This window comes from Scyliorhinus torazame, chromosome 6 (genome assembly GCF_047496885.1).
Source record: "Scyliorhinus torazame isolate Kashiwa2021f chromosome 6, sScyTor2.1, whole genome shotgun sequence".
Classification (NCBI taxonomy): Eukaryota; Metazoa; Chordata; class Chondrichthyes; order Carcharhiniformes; family Scyliorhinidae; genus Scyliorhinus; species Scyliorhinus torazame.
In genome coordinates this window covers 32,778,841-32,799,253 of record NC_092712.1, presented here as the reverse complement: position 1 = coordinate 32,799,253, position 20,413 = coordinate 32,778,841, and the positions used below count along the sequence as shown (strand labels likewise).

General features: G+C 46.8%; 1 protein-coding gene across 5 annotated transcripts in view; it reads right to left on the bottom strand.

The window, feature by feature from the left end:
- nktr (natural killer cell triggering receptor) overlaps positions 1 to 20,413 on the bottom strand; it is a 306,045-nt gene that overhangs the window by 272,575 nt on the left and 13,057 nt on the right. The window lies entirely within an intron of this gene.

Below are 20,413 nucleotides of genomic sequence, written 5' to 3'. Positions count from 1 at the left end.
TCAATATCACAAGTAGGCTCATATTAACACTGCAATGAAGTTACTGTGAAAATCCACTGGTCGCCACATTCTGGCGCCTATTCGGGTACACATGGAGAATTCAGATTGTCCAGGGCTGCACGGTGGCACAGTGGCTAGCATCGGGATGACGGCGCCGAGGACCTGCGTTCTCCCCGTGTCTGCGTGGATTTCACCCCCACAACCCAAAAGATGTGCAGGTTAGGTGGACTGGCCATGCTAAATTGCCCTTTAATTGAAAATAAAAAAGATAATTGGGTACTATAAAAAAAAATTATTTGCAGACGACACAAAGGTTGGTGGAATTGCGGATAGCAATGAGGACTGTCGGAGGATACAGCAGGATTTAGATTGTTTGGAGACTTGGGGGGAGAGATGGCAGATGGAGTTTAATCCGGACAAATGTGAGATAATGCATTTTGGAAGGTCTAATGCAGGTAGGGAATATACAGTGAATGGTAGAACCCTCAAGAGTATTGAAAGTCAAAGAGATCTAGGAGTACAGGTCCACAGGTCACTGAAAGGGGCAACACAGGTGGAGAAGGTAGTCAAGAAGGCATACGGCATGCTTGCCTTCATTGGCCGGGGCATTGAGTATAAGAATTGGCAAGTCATGTTGCAGCTGTATAGAACCTTAGTTAGGCCACACTTGGAGTATTGTGTTCAATTCTGGTCGCCACACTACCAGAAGGATGTGGAGGCTTTAGAGAGGGTGCAGAAGAGATTTACCAGAATGTTGCCTGGTATGGAGGGCATTAGCTAGGAGGAGCCGTTGAATAGGATGGGAATAGAGGGATACGGACCCAGGAAGTGTAGAAGATTGTAGTTTAGTCGGGCAGCATGGTCGGCACGGGCTTGGAGGGCCGAAGGGCCTGTTCCTGTGCTGTACATTTCTTTGTTCTTTGTAATTCAGAACGTCCAATTCACCCAACAGCACATCTTTCGGGACTTGTGGGAGGAAACCGGAGCGCCCGGAGGAAACCCACGCAGACACGGGAGAATGTGCAGACTCCACACAGTGACCCAAGCCGGGAATCGAACACGGGACCCTCGCGCTGTGAAGCAACAGTGCTAACCACTGTGCAGCCGTGCCGCCATACGTCTCATGAAGGAAAGTTTTTTTAAAAAGTAGAAAAACTGTGCTGCTCCATTAGCAACAGGGGATTGGAGAGAGACCGACAGAGCTACAAGGTGACCCAGAAGGAACAGCATTCCACAGAAAGTGCCAGAACAAGCAGGACATAGCAAGTGACAGACAACAAATTCTAAACTAATGGGGATGACAAAATTAGAGAGTGGAACAGGAGAGAGGTCCCAAGATGACCTTCTAGTCAAAGGCAAAGACCAGGAATCTGGAAACGGTCACAATAAGTGAAGTCAAGAAATGAAATTAAATGAAAATCGCTTATTGTCACAAGTAGGCTTCAAATGAAGTTACTGTGAAAAGCCCCTAGTCGCCACATTCCAGCACCTTTTCGGGGAACACAAGAAGGCTCCAACGTTTCAAGAGAGAAATTGCAGGAAGCAAAGTTAAAGCAAAAGTGGCTTGCGAGAAGGCAGAAGATTCAAGGAAACAACTGAAGGTGTGTAACTCTTTACTCTGGCCCTGTGAAGCGGTAATGTTCTGTTGGCATGGCTGAATATCGGAGCATGGAAGGTCGAGTTTGAATACATGTGACGATGCAAGGGAGAGATCAAAAGCCTGGAGGTGGATTCTTGAAGACATCAGAAAGAAAGCGTTATTTGGGAGAAGATTCCAGGGCATGTTCTTCAAGAGCGGAGATTGGAAACCCTTGTGAAAGACACAAACTCCCAATGGGGCAGTTGGCTCATTGAATCATAGAATTTACAGTGCAGAAGGAGGCCATTCGGCCCATCGAGTCTGCACCGGCTCTTGGAAAGAGCACCCTACCCAAGACCACACCACCCTATCCCCATAACCCAGTAACCCCATTCAACCAACACTAAGGGCAATTTTGGACACTAAGAGGCAATTTAGCATGGCCAATCCACCTAACCTGCACATCTTTGGACTGTGGGAGGAAACCGGAGCACCCGGAGGAAACCCACGCACACACGGGGAGAACGTGCAGACTCCACACAGACAGTGACCCAAGCCGGGAATCGAACCTGGGACCCTGGAGCTGTGAAGCAATTGTGCTAACCACTATGCTACCGTGCTGCCCATTGTTAAGTGTTAAGTGTCGGTGTGGGGAAGGGGGGGGGGGGGGGGGCACGATGAGAAATCCTTATAAGTTGTTTTTCACGGCATCTGTCACTTGGTTGCAGAGTGTGATCACAGGTCACCTGGTCATTGACATTGACTGCGTACTTACTGCGAACATGTGTATAGGATGAATTTTATAATGTGTTATCCTTACAAATCTATATATAGCTGTAAAAGCATATGTTGGGGTAAAGCAGTGCGTTTCAAACTTTTTTTCCAGGAACCCATTTTTACCAACCGGCAACCTTCGGTACCCACGCCGGGCGACCTTCACGACCCACCATTTTCTCTTACCTGGTTTGTTGCTGACAAAAATGGAGGAAATGGTTTTGGGTCCCTTTGGCCCCAATGGTCCCCTGAACTTGAAAACAAAAAGGCTGCGATATTTTTTTTTTTTTTAAATGCGGCCCTACTGCGCATGCGCACCGATGATCAAGCACGCATGCGCAGTGCAGCCGAATTTCTTTTATCTGTTCCAGTCCATTTTGAAGGCCACTCGCAGACGGCATTATTAAAAGCCGGCTGCTGCTCACGGATTTGCACGATCGGGAGCGCCGCGATGGACGGCTCCGCGACACTCCCGACACCCGCCCGCGACCCACCCACGGGTCACACCCCCGAGCTTGACAATGCCTGGGGTAAAGAACTCTAGTCATATAGTTCATCTTTTCTTGGCTAATAAAGATTTTTTTTTGTTAAAACATTCACCAGCAGGATCCTGTGACTCTACTCATATAACCGTCCTCCACATTTCGAAATGAAAAATAAGTTGGATATCAAACCAGGTTTTACCTGGGGGTCTGACTTGTCCAGTAGTATCAGCTGGGATCACAACGCCATAGATAAATAATCTAACCAAACACCAGGTATCAATCCACAACGCACAATGTTTTGGTTAATAATCCAAATCTAGACCAAGTCATTCTCCGGCAGTACAGTAGCACAGTGGTTAGCACTGCTGCCTCACAGAGCCAGAGGCCCGGGCTCGATTCAGACCTCAGGTGTCTGTGTGGAGTTTGCACATTTTCCCCTCGTCAGCGTGGGTTTCCTTCGGGTTCTCCGGTTTCCGCCCACAGTTCAAAGATGTGCAGGTTAGGTGGATTGGCTATGCTAAATTGCTCCCAAGTGCCCAAAAGGTTAAGTGGAGTTACCGGGATAGGATGCGGGATTGGGTTTAGATAGGGTGGTCTATTGCACGGTCAGTGCAGACCCAATGGGCCGAATGGGTTCCTTCTGCACTGTAGGGATTCTATGACACTCTCAACCAGATAATACTATTATCGGGCCCAGATGATTAAACAAAAGAGCAACTGGTTCTTACTGGAATACTAAAGAGTTTGTGTAGAGAGTAGGATCAGATAGGTGGTTCACTCCAGGAAAATCAGTTACAAGGTGGACTTGAATGGCCTGTTTTTATCCTGTAATCCTGTTTCACAACCTCATAGAATCATAGAAAGTATGCTACAGCCAACTGTTCTTAAGATGTAGGAGCAGAATTAGGCCATTCAGGCCATCGAGTCTGTTCACCATTCGCAAAATACCAAATGTAAAAGGCACAAAAATGTTTACTGTAGGAGACAAGAATACTGATTTGTTGACAAATGGACTCGGATTCCTTGAAGCGCTGTCATGGAGAATGCACCCGTGTTTATATTTAAACCAGGTAGTTGGACTCTGGTCAAGGCATTTCCCTGAGGAATGAACCAGTGAATGGCTGTCACTTATTTTGTTTAGTTGAAAAAGGCACAATGTGTGTACATGTTCTTTCAGTCTGCAAAGAACAGAGCCATGTTTATTAATATGTAGCTTTCAGTACATGCAAATGTGCCACACTGTGAGCCCGACTGACGATCTTAAATTGGTTATCAGCGCAATTCTTAGCACACCGAGGGTTATTTAGCAAATGTTGCTTAATCACAGAATCACAACTAATGCTGGAGACTTGTTTTGAGTTTTGCAAGCATGGGCCAGTGGGTACGATCTATACCTTGCTTGTTGCAAAAAGCGGAAGGGGTGTGCTATTTGATACCATCTACCAGTCTTTGGGGCATACAGCCTACATATCTAGTATCACACTGGCACTGAAATGCAAATACCTCGTGACTCATTTGTGTGATAGGCCTAATGCCTTTCTGGCTTGCTGGCAGCATTCCATTAGTGGCACATACCATGTGTTGCTGTTGCATAGCAGCAGTGTGCAATACTTAGCTTCACTGCTGCTCACAATTTTCAGATACTTTACCCTAACCCGAAGTAGACTGGGCACCTTTCTACCCTAACCCGAAGTAGACTGGGCACCTTTCAAGGCCAAAAGTGGTGACCTTCGGCTCTTTCATGAGTTTGCACTATAGGGCAAAATGATCTAATCCAAGGTAGATATTATCCAACAGGCTTCCTTTGACGCAAACCTATTTCAGCATCAAGCTGAGCAAATGGCTTGGGACCTTTTTACGAGGTTGCCAATACTACCAATCTTATAGAGTTTGGAGTGATAAGAATCCCGACGTACATATTAACCTGTGAAATTAGGCTTGTGGTGGAATGTGGTAAAGAATCCCCTGGTAGATTTCTCAATTAGTTTGTCAATGAAAGAGGTAATTTGCCTGTTCCATTTCGAAGGTGAATTTGATCACAGGACATAAAAGGAAATGATTACATGCAGCTATAGATTGAATTACAGCAAACATATCATCCACATAATGAAATTATGCAAGGGGTAGGAGGTAAGAACAAAAAAAAAAAAGGTACAGCACAGGAACAGGCCCTTTGGCCCTCCAAGCCTGTGCTGATCATGACACCATAAACTAAAAAAAAATGAACCTTCTGCCCTTATTCAGTCCTTATCCCTCTATTTCCTCCCTATTCATGTACCCATCCAGATGCCTCTTAAATGTTGCTGAAGTCTGCTTCTACCACATCCTCTGCACCCACCACATCGCCCTTAAACTTTCCCCCTCTCATCTTGAACCTGTGCCCCCTTGTAATTGACACTTCCACCTTTGGAAAAAGCCTCTGACTATCCACTCTGTTTGTGCCTCTCATAATTTTGCAGGAATGTTCCCTTCCAGTCGGGGAACACTTCAGCAGTCAAGGGCATTCAGCCTCTTATCTCCGGGTAAGCGTTCTCCAAGGCGGCCTTCAGGACCCGCGACAACGCAGAATCGCCGAGCAGAAACTTATAGCCAAGTTCCGCACACATGAGTGCGGCCTCAACCGGGACCTGGGATTCATGTCACATTACATTCATCCCCCACCATCTGGCCTGCGAAATCCTACCAACTGTCCTGGCTTGAGACAATTCACACCTCTTTAACCTGGGGTTACCCCATCTCTGGATCTGTAAAGATTTAATCACCTGCTAATGCTCGCATTCCTAGCATTGTTTGGCATCTTTGAATTTGTCTATATATGTGTTTCTGGAACAGACCTCTTCATTCACCTGAGGAAGGAGCAGCGCTCCGAAAGCTAGTGACATCGAAACAAACCTGTTGGACTTTAACCTGGTGTTGTAAGACTTCGTACCATAATTTTGTAGACCTCTATCTGGTCTTGAATGGTGCAGCAGGTTCAATGGGCCGAGTGGACTACACCTGCTCCAATTTCTTATGTTATGTTTTAATGACAACCGGAGGAATTACGGGAGATAATTCTTCGAGACAGGATCTACTCCAACTTGGAAGCAAGTGGCAGTATTATCGAGAGGCAGCACAGTTTTGTGAAGGTGAGGTCGTGTCTCACTAACTTGATAAGAGTTTTTCGAGGGGGTCGCAAAGATGATTGATGCAGGTAGGGCAGTGGATGTTGTCTATATGGACTTCAGCAAGGTCCCTCATGGCAGACTGGTACGAAAGGAGAAGTCACACGGGATCAGAGGCGAGTTGGCAAGTTGAATACAGAACTGGCTCGGTCATAGAAGGCAGAGAGGAGCAATGGAAGGGTGCTTTTCTGATTGGAGGGCTGTGACTAGTGGTGTTCTGCAGGAACTGCAGACCGTTGCTGTTCGTAGTATCTATAAACGATTGGGAGGAAAATGTAACTGGTCTGATTAGCAAGTTTGCGGACGACACAAGGGTTGGTGGAATTCCAGATAGCGATGAGGACCGTCAGAAGATACAACAGGATTTAGATAGTTTGGAGACTTGGGCGGAGAGATGGTAGATGGCGTTTAATCCGGACAAATGTGAGGTAATGCATTTTGGAAGGTCTAATACAGGTAGGGAATATACATTGAATGGTATAACCCTCAAGAGTATTGACAGTCAGAAAGATCTAGGTGTACAGGTCCACAAGTCATTGAAAGTGGCAACATGTGGAGAAGGCAGTCAAGAATGCATAGGGCATGCTTGCCTTCATTGGCCGGGGCATTGAGTATAAGAATTGGCAAGTCATGTTGCAGCTGTATAGAACCTTAGTTAGGCCACACTTGGAGTATAGTGTTCAATTCTGGTCGCCACACTACCAAAAGGATGTGGAGGTTTTGGAGAGGGTGCAGAAGAGATTTACCAGGATGTTGTCTGGCATGGAAGGCATTAGCTACGAGGAGAGGTTGAATAAACTCGGTTTGTTCTCATTGCAACAACAGAGGTTGAGGGGCGACCTGATAGAGGTCTACAAAATTCTGAGGGGCATAGACGGAGTGGATTGTCAAAGAACAAAGAAATGTACAGCAGAGGAACAGGCCCTTCGGCCCTCCAAGCCCGTGCCGACCATGCTGCCCGACTAAACTACAACCTTCTACACTTCCTGGGTCCGTATCCCTCTATTCCCATCCTATTCATGTATTTGTCAAGATGCCCCTTAAATGTCACAATCGTCCCTGCTTCCATCACCTCCTCCGGTAGCGAGTTCCTGGCACCCACTACCCTGTGTGTAAAAAAACTTGCCTCGTACATCTACTCTAAACCTTGCCCCTCTCACCTTAAACCTATGCCTCCTAGTAATTGACCCCTCTACCCTGGGGAAAAGCCTCTGACTATCCACTCTGTCTATGCCCCTCATAATTTTGAAGACCTCTATCTGCTCGCCCCTCCACCTCCGTCGTTCCAGTGAGAACAAACAGAGTTTATTCAACCGCTCCTCATAGCTAATGCCCTCCATACCAGGCATCATTCTGGTAAATCTCTTCTGCACCCTCTCTAAAGCCTCCACATCCTTCTGGTAGTGTGGCGACCAGAATTGAACACAATACTCCAAGTGTGGCCTAACTAAGGTTCTATACAGCTGCAACATGACTTGCCAATTCTTATACTCAATGCCCCGGCCAATGAAGGCAAGCATGCCGTATGCCTTCTTGACTACCTTCTCCACCTGTGTTGCCCCTTTCAGTGACCTGTGGACCTGTATACCTCGATCTCTCTGACTTTCAATACTCTTGAGGGTTCTACCATTCACTGTATATTTCTCACCTGCATTAGACCTTCCAAAATGCATTACCTCACATTTGTCCGGATTAAACTCCATCTGCCATCTCTCCGTCCAGGTCTCCAAACAATCTAAATCCTGCTGTATCCTCTGACAGTCCTCATTGCTATCCGCAATTCCACTAACCTTTGTGTCGTCTGCAAACTTACTAATCAGACCAGTTACATTTTCCTCCATATCATTTATATATACTACGAACAGCAAAGGTCCCACCACTGATCCCTGCGGAACACCACTGGTCACAGCCCTCCAATTAGAAAAGCATCCTTCCATTGCTACTCTCTGCCTTCTATGACCTAGCCAGTTCTGCATACACCTTGCCAGCTCACCCCTGATCCTGTGTGACTTCACCTTTTGTACTAGTCTACCATGAGGGACCTTGTCAAAGGCCTTACTGAAGTCCATATAGACAACATCCACTGCCCTACCTGCATCAATCATCTTTGTGACCTCCTCGAAAAATTCCATCAAGTTAGTGAGACACGACCTCCCCTTCACAAAACCATGCTGCCTCTCACTAATACGTCCATTTGCTTCCAAATGGGAGTAGATCCTGTCTCGAAGAATTCACTCCAGTAATTTCCCTACCACTGAAGTAAGGCTCACCGGCCTGTAGTTCCCTGGATTATCCTTGCTACCCTTCTTAAACAGAGGAACAACATTGGCTATTCTCCAGTCCTCTGGGACATCATCTGAAGACAGTGAGGATCCAAAGATTTCTGTCAAGGCCTCAGCAATTTCCTCTCCAGCCTCCTTCAGTATTCTGGGGTACATCCCATCAGGCCCTGGGGACTTATCTACCTTAATATTTTTTAAGACATCCAACACCTCGTCTTTTTGGATCTCAATGTGACCCAAGCTATCTACACACCCTTCTCCAGACTCAACATCTACCAATTCCTTCTCTTTGGTGAATACTGATGCAAAGTATTCATTTAGTACCTCGCCAATTTCCTCTGGCTCCACACATAGATTCCCTTGCCTATCCTTCAGTGGGCCAACCCTTTCCCTGGCTACCCTCTTGCTTTTTATGTATGTCAGAGGTTTTTCCCCAGGGTACCAGAGGGGTCAATTACGAGAGGGCATAGGTTTAAGGTGCGAGGGGGAAGGTTTTAAGGCGATGTATGAGGCAAGGTTTTTTTTTTTATAAACAGAGGGTAGTGGGTGCCAGGAACTCGCTGCCAGAGGTGGTGGTGGAAGCAGGGACGATAGTGACGTTTAAGGGGCGTCCTGACAAATACATGATTAGGAAGAGAATAGAGGGACATGGAACCGGAAGTGTAGAAGATTTTAGTTTAGACGGGCAGTGTGGTCGGCGTAGGCTTGGTGGGCCAAAGGGCCTGTTCCTGTGCTGTACTTTTCTTTGTTCTTTGTGTTCTCGAGTCAGATGAAAAAAGTCATGGGCCTGCAATGGGGAAATGGGACAGATGGCATTTAAGAAATATAAATGCAATGGTTATACACGTGGATAATGCTTATGCCAAGCACGAGTTTACCACAATTGGTATGGGATTGGTCGATTGAGCATGAAAGAGGTTCACAACCAGTACATTAAGACTGCTGTGATTAGAATGAGTGCCTGGAAGCAGGAGGAGGAAAGTTCTGAATAAAATAATACTGCACTTGCTCAAGACGTCAGCTAAACCTAATCTGGGATGCTGTGTTCAGTTTTAGTCCTCTCATAAGGTCAGTGATATAGAGGCACTCAAAAGGTCCTAAGGAGTAAAATGATCCATGGTTTAAAAGCCCTCAAGCTTAGAGGACAGAGGGGTGGCAAGATGGCAAAGTGGTTAGCACTGCTATCTTACGGCATCAAGGGCCCGGGTTCGATCCCGGCCCCAAGTCACTGTCCGCATGCAGTTCTCCCCATGTCTGGGTGGGTCTCACCCCCACAATCCAAAGATGTGCAGTGTAGGCAGATTGGCCACACTAATTTAAAAAAATTGGGTACTCTAAATTTATTTTAAAAAGCTTAGAGAGCAAGCGTTTCACTTGAAATGCATAATAACTGTTGGGGAGATAGAAGTGTTTAAAATGGGGCTTTGGGAACTAGATAGGTTAAGAGAAAACAAAGGGGCCGCAAGTACAGTCTATAAATAAAATGCCAAATTTGCTGCAAATGTTGAAATGGGGTCCAAACGTATGTATTCTTTGTTGTGGCTAATACCATGGCCAACAGAGGTTAGACTGTTCAGTAGATACGTACATCACAGTCACAAAGATTTCCTGGCTCTCTGGTTACCTTGGTCGGTTGGAGCACTCTCCTTGATTTTTCTGTATCTCTCCCAGAAGAATAGATGACTGTAAGTGGGAGGATGCATTGAACGCCATATGCTTATTTGCATTATAAATGTTTGAAAAATTGATTAACTAGCCTGCCTGTCATTCTGTATCTTCAGGAAGAGTGGCTCCTTGAGCAAGGTACCAGAGAACTACCAAGATCTGTGAAAGTGCACTCGATCGTGGGCAGGTGCCTTCAGCAGAGGATGGAGAGAAAGAAACGGATAACAATCATTTTTATTAGTGTCACAAGTAGGCTTACATTAACACTGCAATGAAGTTACTGTGAAAAGCCCCTAGTCGCCACATTCCGGCGCCTGTTCGGTTACAGAGGGAGAATTCAGAATGTCCAATTCACCTGACAAGCACGTCTTGTTCGGGACTTGTGGGAGGAAATCGAAGCACCCGGAGGAAATCCACGCAGGCACAGGGAGAACGTGCAGACTCCGCACAGTCAGGGACCCAAGCGGAAATCGAACCTGGACCCTGGTGCTGTGAAGCAACAATGCTAACCACTGTGCTACCGTGCCACCCCACAGATATCGCAATAGCGATAATACATTCCACAGCTGCAAATAATTTTCCATTTATATGATAGCTCGTGTTTAAAGTACTCCAAAATCTAGTTAAGCTCCACATTTTCATGTAGATAAGAAAAATTAATTACGGTTCTGCATTATTTCAGCTGTATGCCCCCAGGCACCAGAACAGCTCAGATCATGTTCTACTTTTGAAATGGCCATACTCATTGTACCAGGTGCAAAAGTAAACATGTCAGTTTAAGAGTAGCTTTGACAAACATCAAGCAACAAATGACAAAGGGCAGTGGCACAAAATTCAAAGCAGTGAGACACAGCACTCCATCATATCAACTGTTTAACTTAAATGTGCGGTAAATGGCATAAAAACAAAAACTTGCGTGGGTAGCATCTTTTATAGCTTTAGAATATCCCAATGAACTACATTAATTATACTGAAGCATACTCGGTTCCAGAGGCAAGCACAGCAGCTGCTTTGCCCACAGCCAAATCTCAAACATTAATGAGATAAATGCCTTTATAATCAGTGTTTGGGGTAGTGCTGGCCGAATGATAAACATTAACCAAGACACCAGGAGGACTGCGTGCTCGGTCATGAGATCATCTACATCCACTTAAACTGATGGTCTTAAAACAATGCAAGGTTCTTTCAGCACTGGAATGAAATGTCAAGTTGGATTGAGTTTAAACATACAACTAATTTATAGTTAGGTAGTGACTTTCACGTCACGAAATGCCCCAAGGGACTGCGTAGGAACATTACAGAACAAAGTAAAACACCAAGCCACATATATAGGGATATTAGGTCACATGATCAACGGTTTGGTCAATGCGGTATGTGCTAAGAAATGTGCGAAAGGAAGCGAGGTAGAAAGACATGGAGATGTAGGGAACGATTCCAAAGCTTGGGCCGAGTCAACTGAAGGTGCAGCCACGATGGTGGAACAATTATAAATTGGCAATGCACAATTGACCAAAATTAGAAAGTGTTGATATCTTGATCGTGTGTTGGGTCGGAGGAGATTAGAGAGATGGGGAAGAGTGAGGCCATGGAGGGATTTGAAAACAAGGTGAGAATTTTTAATCAAGACGTTGCTTGACCGGGAGCTAATGTAAGTCAGTGGGCACAGGAATTAAGGTTGTGCGCGCTACCATGGAGACAAGCCGACACTCTTCACACTATGAAAACTGCACTATATATTTCTAGTACAGATTAGTGTCCCATTTGCATTCTAAAGTGCACTGACAAATTGAAGATTTAGCAAATGTTCATAAATGACATTACATAAATTGACTTGTACAATATTGATAATATCTGCAAGCTTTGAATTCAACCACAAGATTGTAAAGATGAAAAATGCAGTACTACCTAATCTACAACAGATTCAGCAAAGGTTTCCCTTCATTCACCACATCATCAGACCACCAGTGTACAAAGTTATTACTGGCATTTTTCCCAGGCATAATTATCCAGCTTGCTAAGATGGCATGGCAGTGCAATTTCCAGTTGCTGACTGGTACTTTTTCCAGTTATTAATAACGAGGAATGGAACAGAATTGCCACTTTCAAAGCGCAGTGGCTTTTGCGTTGTTAGAAGCATAGAAAGAAAAAAAATAAGAGCAGGAAGCCTTTCGACCCTTCAAGCCCGCTCTGCCATTCATTATGATCATCCAACTCAAAAGCCCAATACCGCTTTCCCCCCATATCGTTTGATCCCCTTCGCCCAAAGTGCTGTATCTAACTGCTTCTTGAAAACATACAATGCTTTGGCCTCAACTACTTCCTGTGATAACAAATTTCACAAGCTCACCACTCTCTGGGTGAAGCAATCTCTCCTCAGCTCTGTCATAAATGGCCTACCCTGTATCCTCAGGCTGTGACCCAACATCGGGAACATAGAACATAGAACATAGAACAATACAGCGCAGTACAGGCCCTTCGGCCCACGATGTTGCACCGAAACAAAAGCCATCTAACCTACACTATGCCATTATCATCCATATGTTTATCCAATAAACTTTTAAATGCCCTCAATGTTGGCGAGTTCACTACTGTAGCAGGTAGGGCATTCCACGGCCTCACTACTCTTTGCGTAAAGAACCTACCTCTGACCTCTGTCCTATATCTATTACCCCTCAGTTTAAAGTTATGTCCCCTCGTGCCAGCCATATCCATCCGCGGGAGAAGGCTCTCACTGTCCACCCTATCCAACCCCCTGATCATTTTGTATGCCTCTATTAAGTCTCCTCTTAACCTTCTTCTCTCCAACGAAAACAACCTCAAGTCCGTCAGCCTTTCCTCATAAGATTTTCCCTCCATACCAGGCAACATCCTGGTAAATCTCCTCTGCACCCGCTCCAAAGCCTCCACGTCCTTCCTATAATGCGGTGACCAGAACTGTACGCAATACTCCAAATGCGGCCGGACCAGAGTTCTGTACAGCTGCAACATGACCTCCCGACTCCGGAACTCAATCCCTCTACCAATAAAGGCCAACACTCCATAGGCCTTCTTCACAACCCTATCAACCTGGGTGGCAACTTTCAGGGATCTATGTACATGGACACCTAGATCCCTCTGCTCATCCACACTTTCAAGAACTTTACCATTAGCCAAATATTCCGCATTCCTGTTATTCCTTCCAAAGTGAATCACCTCACACTTCTCTACATTAAACTCCATTTGCCACCTCTCAGCCCAGCTCTGCAGCTGATCTATATCCCTCTGTAACCTGCTACATCCTTCCACACTATCGACAACACCACCGACTTTAGTATCGTCTGCAAATTTACTCACCCACCCTTCTGCGCCTTCCTCTAGGTCATTGATAAAAATGACAAACAGCAACGGCCCCAGAACAGATCCTTGTGGTACTCCACTTGTAACTGAACTCCATTCTGAACGTTTCCCATCAACCACCACCCTCTGTCTTCTTTCAGCTAGCCAATTTCTGATCCACATCTCTAAATCACCCTCAATCCCCAGCCTCCGTATTTTTTGCAATAGCCTACCGTGGGGAACCTTATCAAACGTTTTGCTGAAATCCATGTACACCACATCAACTGCTCTACCCTCGTCTACCTGTTCAGTCACCTTCTCAAAGAACTCAATAAGGTTTGTGAGGCATGACCTCCCCTTCACAAAGCCATGCTGACTATCCCTGATCATATTATTCCTATCTAGATGATTATAAATCTTGTCCCTTATAATCCCCTCCAAGACTTTACCCACTACAGACGTGAGGCTCACCGGTCTATAGTTGCCGGGGTTGTCTCTGCTCCCCTTCTTGAACAAAGGGACCACATTTGCTGTCCTCCAGTCCTCTGGCACTATTCCTGTAGCCAATGATGACATAAAAATCAAAGCCAAAGGTCCAGCAATCTCTTCCCTGGCCTCCCATAGAATCCTAGGATAAATCCCATCAGGTCCCGGGGACTTATCTATTTTCAGCCTGTCCAGAATTGCCAACACCTCTTCCCTACGTACCTCAATGCCATCTATTCTATTAGCCTGGGGCTCAGCATTCTCCTCCACAACATTATCTTTTTCCTGAGTGAATACTGACGAAAAATATTCATTTAGTATCTCGCCTATCTCTTCAGACTCCACACACAATTTCCCATCCCTGTCCTTGACTGGTCCTACTCTTTCCCGAGTCATTCGCTTATTCCTGACATACCTATAGAAAGCTTTTGGGTTTTCCTTGATCCTTCCTGCCAAATACTTCTCATGTCCCCTCCTTGCTCGTCTTAGCTCTCTCTTTAGATCCTTCCTCGCTACCTTGTAACTATCCATCGCCCCAACCGAAACTTCACACTTCATCTTCACATAGGCCTTCTTCTTCCTCTTAACAAGAGATTCCACTTCCTTGGTAAACCACGGTTCCCTCGCTCGACGCCTTCCTCTCTGTCTGACCGGTACATACTTATCAAGAACACGCAGTAGCTGATCCTTGAACAAGCCCCACTTATCCAGTGTGCCCAACACTTGCAGCCTACTTCTCCACCTTATCCCCCCCAAGTCACGTCTAATGGCATCATAATTGCCTTTCCCCCAGCTATAACTCTTGCCCTGCGGTGTATACTTATCCCTTTCCATCATTAACGTAAACGTCACCGAATTGTGGTCACTGTCCCCAAAGTGCTCTCCTACCTCCAAATCCAACACCTGGCCTGGTTCATTACCCAAAACCAAATCCAACGTGGCCTCGCCTCTTGTTGGCCTGTCAACATATTGTTTCAGGAAACCCTCCTGCACACACTGTACAAAAAACGACCCATCTATTGTACTCGAACTATATCTTTTCCAGTCAATATTTGGAAAGTTAAAGTCTCCCATAATAACTACCCTGTTACTTTCGCTCATATCCAGAATCATCTTCGCCATCCTTTCCTCTACATCCCTAGAACTATTAGGAGGCCTATAAAAAACTCCCAACAGGGTGACCTCTCCTTTCCTGTTTCTAACTTCAGCCAATACTACCTCGGAAGAAGAGTCCCCATCTAGCATCCTCTCCGCCACCGTAATACTGCTCTTGACTAGCAGCGCCACACCTCCCCCTCTTTTGCCTCCTTCTCTGAGCTTACTAAAACACCTAAACCCCGGAACCTGCAACATCCATTCCTGTCCCTGCTCTATCCATGTCTCCGAAATGGCCACAACATCGAAGTCCCAGGTACCAACCCACGCTGCCAGTTCCCCTACCTTGTTTCGTATACTCCTGGCATTGAAGTAGACACACTTCAAACCACCTACCTGAACGCTGGCCCCCTCCTGCGACGTCAAATCTGTGCTCCTGACCTCTATACTCTCATTCTCCCTTACCCTAAAACTACAATCCAGGTTCCCATGCCCCCGCTGCATTAGTTTAAACCCCCCCCAAAGAGCACTAACAAATCTCCCCCCCAGGATATTTGTGCCCCTCAGGTTCAGATGTAGACCATCCTGTCTGTAGAGGTCCCACCTTCCCCAGAAAGAGCCCCAGTTATCCAAAAATCTGAAACCCTCCCGCCTGCACCATCCCTGTAGCCACGTGTTTAAATGCTCTCTCTCCCTATTCCTCATCTCACTATCACGTGGCACGGGCAACAACCCAGAGATAACAACTCTGTTTGTTCTAGTTCTGAGCTTCCATCCTAGCTCCCTGAAAGCCTGCCTGACATCCTTGTCCCCTTTCCTACCTATGTCGTTGGTGCCAATGTGGACCACGACTTGGGGCTGCTCCCCCTCCCCCCTAAGGACCCGGAAAACACGATCCGAGACATCACGTACCCTTGCACCTGGGAGGCAACATACCAAACGTGAGTCTCTCACGCTCCCACAAAATCTCCTATCTGTGCCCCTGACTATAGAGTCCCCAATTACTAATGCTCTGCTCCTCTCCCCCCTTCCCTTCTGAGCAACAGGGACAGACTCCGTGCCAGAGGCCCGTACCCCATGGCTTACCCCTGGTAAGTCCCCCCCCCCACAAGTATCCAAAGCGGTATACTTGTTTCTCAGGGGAACGACCGCAGGGGATCCCTGCACTGACTGTTTTTTCCCAGTCCCTCTTACAGTTACCCACCTATCTCCAATCTTTGGTGTAACTAATTCCCTGAAGCTGCTATCTATGACCCCTTCTGCCTCCCGAATGATCCGAAGTTCTTCCAACTCCAGCTCCAGTTCCCTAACTCGGTCTTGGAGGAGCTGGAGATGGCAGCACTTCCTGCAGGTAAAATCAGCAGGGACACTAACTGCATCCCTCGCCTCAAACATCCTGCAGGAGGAACATTGCACTCCACATCTTTCCTGCAACTACCTTGTCCAGTCCGGATCGAATTTTATAGGTTTCTGAGATTCCCCCGCATTCTTCTGAACTCCAGCGAATCTAATCCTAACCAACTCAATCTCTCCTCGTACGTCAGTCCTGCCATCCCAGGAATCAGTCTGGTACACATTCACTGCACTCCCTCCATAGCTGGAACATCCTTCCTCAGATAAGGAGGCCAAAACTGCACACAATATTCCAGGTGTGGCCTCACCAAGGCCCTGTATAATTGCAGCAAGGCATCCCCTGCTCCTGTACTCGAATCCACTCGCTATGATATGAAGGCCAACATACCATTTGTCTTGTTTAACGTCTGCTGTACCTGCATGCTTATCTTCAGTGACTGCTGTACGAGGACACCCAGGTCTCGTTGCACATTCCTCTCTCCTAATGTATGGCCATTCAGATAATAGTCTGCCTTCTCGATTTTGTACCAAAGTGGATAACCGCACATTTATCCAAATTACACTGCATCTGTCATTCATTTGTCCACTCACTCAACTTGTCCAAATCACACTGAAGGATCTTTGCATCCTCCTCACAGCTCACCCTCCCACCCAACTTGCAGCTTTCTGCAAATCTGGAGATATGACATTTTGTTCCCTCATCTAAATTAATATATATTGTGAACAACTGGGGTCCCAGCACCGATTCCTGCGGTACTCCACTAGTCACTGCCTGCCAATTTGAAAAAGACACATTAAATCCTTCTTTGTTTCCTGTCTGCCAACCAGTTTTATTTCCATCTCAATACACTATCCCCAATCCCATGCGCTTTAATTTTACATGCTAATCTTCTATGTGGTACTTTGTCAAAAGCCTTCTGAAAGTCCAAATACACCATATCCACTGGCCCCCTTCATCAATTCTATGAATTACACCCTCGAAGAATTCCAGTAGATTGGTCAAGCATGAATTCTCCTTCATAAATCCATGCTGGCTCTGTCCGATCCTGCCACTGTTTGTCTGATCCTGCCACTGCTTTCTAAGTGCTCTGCTATAAAATCTTAGATAATGGATTCTAGAATTTACCTCACTACTGACGTCAGGCTTACTGGTCTACAATTCCCTGTTTTCTCTCTACCTCCCTTTTTAAATAGTGGAGTGACATTAGCCACCATCCAATCTGCAGGATCTACGAATCCTAGAAGGTGACCACCAATGTATCCACTATTTCTAGAACCAACTCATTGTGGAATCTGGAGTACTGACAGAAGTTTTGGTTCCCTTTTTTACGGAAATATATTATTTCATTAGAGGCAATACAGAGAAGATTACGAAGATCGTGTTTTCAGGATCCTTAAGGGGGAGGGGGAGCAGCCCCAAGTCGTGGTCCACATAGGTACCAACAACATAGGTAGGAAAAGGAATAGGGATGTAAGGCAGGAATTCAGGGAGCTAGGGTGGAAACTTAGGTCTAGGACAAACAGTTATTATCTCTGGGTTGTTAGCCGTGCCACGTGATAGCGAGACGAGATTAACACGTGGCTACAGGGATGGTGCAGGAGGGAGGGTTTCAGATTTCTGGGTAATTGGGGCTCATTCTGGGGTCGGTGGGACCTCTACAAACAGGATGGTCTACACCTGGACCAGAGGGGTACCAATATCCTGGGGGGGGGAAATTTGCTAATGCTCTTTGGGAGGGTTTAAACTAGTTCAGCAGGGACTTGGGAACCAAAATTGTAGTTCCAGTATACAGGAGGTTGAGAGTAGTGAGGTCATGAGTAAGGTTTCAAAGTTGCAGGAGTGTACCGGCAGGCAGGAAGGTGGTTTAAAGTGTGTCTTCTTCAATGCCAGGAGCATCCGGAATAAGGTGGGTGAACTTACGGCATGGGTTGATACCTGGGACTTCGATGTTGATCGGAGACATGGATAGAGCAGGGACAGGAATGGTTGTTTCAGGTGCCGGGGTTTAGATATTTCAGTAAGCTCAGGGAAGGTGGTAAAAGAGGGGGAGGGGTGGCATTGTTAGTCAAGGACAGTATTACGGTGGCAGAAAGGACGCTTGATGAGGACTCGTCTACTGAGGTAGTATGGGCTGAGGTTAGAAACAGGAAAGGAGAGGTCACCCTGTTAGGGGTTTCTATAGGCCTCCGAAAAGTTCCAGAGATGTAGAGGAAAGGATTGCAAAAATGATTCTGGATAGGAGCGAAAGCAACAGGGTAGTTGTTATGGGGGACTTTAACTTTCCAAATATTGACTGGAAACGCTATGTTAGAGTACTTTAGATGGGTGATTTTGTCCTATGTGTGCAGGAGGGTTTCCCGACACAGTATGGAGATAGGCCAACGAGAGGTGAGGCCATATTGGATTTGGTACTTGGTAATGAACCAGGCCAGGTGTTAGATTTGGAGGTAGGTGAGCACTTTGGTGATAGTGACCACAATTCGATTACGTTTACTTTAGTGATGGAAAGGGATAGGTATATACCGCAGGGCAAGAGCTATATCTGGGGGAAAGGCAATTATGATGCGATGAGGCAAGACTTAGGATGCATCGGATGGAGGAAAACTGCAGGGGATGGGCACAATGGAAATCTGGAGCTTGTTCAAGGAACAGCTACTTCATGTCCTTGATAAGTATGTACCTGTCAGGCAGGGAGGAAGTGGTCGAGCAAGGGAACCGTGGTTTGCTAAAGCAGTCGAAACACTTGTCAAGAGGAAGAAGGAGGCTTCTGTAAAGATGAGCCATGAAGGTTCATTTAGGACGCTTAAGAGTTACAAGTTAGATGACTTCCGGGTGCGGCGATGACCAGCTAAGTCGCACATTTCGGCATCTCCCAGAGGAACGGACTTTTGGGCTCTTAATAGGAGCCCCAACGGCAATTTAAACGGCCAAAAACACTGTGCGGTAAACCAGAAGGGAATCCCCCCCGGACACGCATGGATAAGGGAGAGGATAGCGGCCGGATTGCGGAGGATCCTCTGGAGCAGCGGCAAGGAAGGCAAGCTCAAAGCAAGATGGCATCGGAAGGTGGCCGTTTGTTATGGGGCCCGGACCAATGAGAGTTCCTGCGGCGCTCTGTGGAAGAGCTGAAAAAGGAGTTGAAGAAGGAGCTGTTGGCCCCGATATTACAGGCGATTGAAGGGCTAAAGGAGGAGCAGAAGACCCAAGAGCAGGAGCTTCGGGTCGTGAAGGCAAAGGCTGCTGAAAATGAAGACGAAATACAGGGCCTGGTGGTGAAGACAGAGACGCACGAGGCACAGCGCAAAAGGTGTGTGGAAAGGCTGGAAGTACTGGAGAATAATTCGAGGAAGAATTTAAGGGTTCTGGGTCTTCCCGAAGGCGCAGAAGGGGCGGACGTCGGGACATATGTGAGCACGATGCTTCACTCGCTTCATTCATAATGGGATCGGAGGCCCCGACGGGCCCTTTGGAGGTGGAGGGAGCTTAGAGTTTTGGCACGAAGACCGAGGGCTGGAGAAATACCTCGAGCTATAGTGGTGAGGTTTCTCCGCTATAATGACAGAGAGACGGTCCTCAGATGGGCGAAGAAAACTCAGAGCTGTAGGTGGGAGAACGCGGTGATCCGCGTATACCAGGATTGGAGTGCGGAGGTGGCGAGAAGGAGGGCAAGTTTTAATGGGGCTAAGGCGGTGCTTCACAAAAAGAAGATCCAGTTTGGAATGTTACAACCGGCGAGATTGTGGGTCACACACCAAGGGAAGCACCACTACTTTGAGACGGCAGAACAGGCGTGGACATTCGTTGTGGACGAGAAGCTGGAAAAGTCTGGCGAGAGAAATATCTTTTGGGACAAAGTGGTGGGGTGATTATGTGGGGCGAGGAAAAAGGGGGGGGGGGGGGAGATGATTTTTCAATTTGTTCATCTTGCGATCCTGTAACTTTTCTCTCTTCCCCATGTTGGGGGGGGTATGAGGAACTGAGGGCACCGGCCATTAGGGGCGGGGCCGAGTGGGAAACGCGGGCTTTGTTCCCGCGCTATGGTAATTATGGCGGGAACAGGGACGCAGGAAGGAGGGGGCCTCGCACAGTGGGGGCCGAGGACAAGGGGGGAAGCCGAGGTCAGCCAGAGTTCGCTGACATCTGGGAGCAACATGGAGGGTGCAACTACGCTAGAAAGGGATCTAGCGGAGGGGGGGGGGGGGGATTAACTGGGT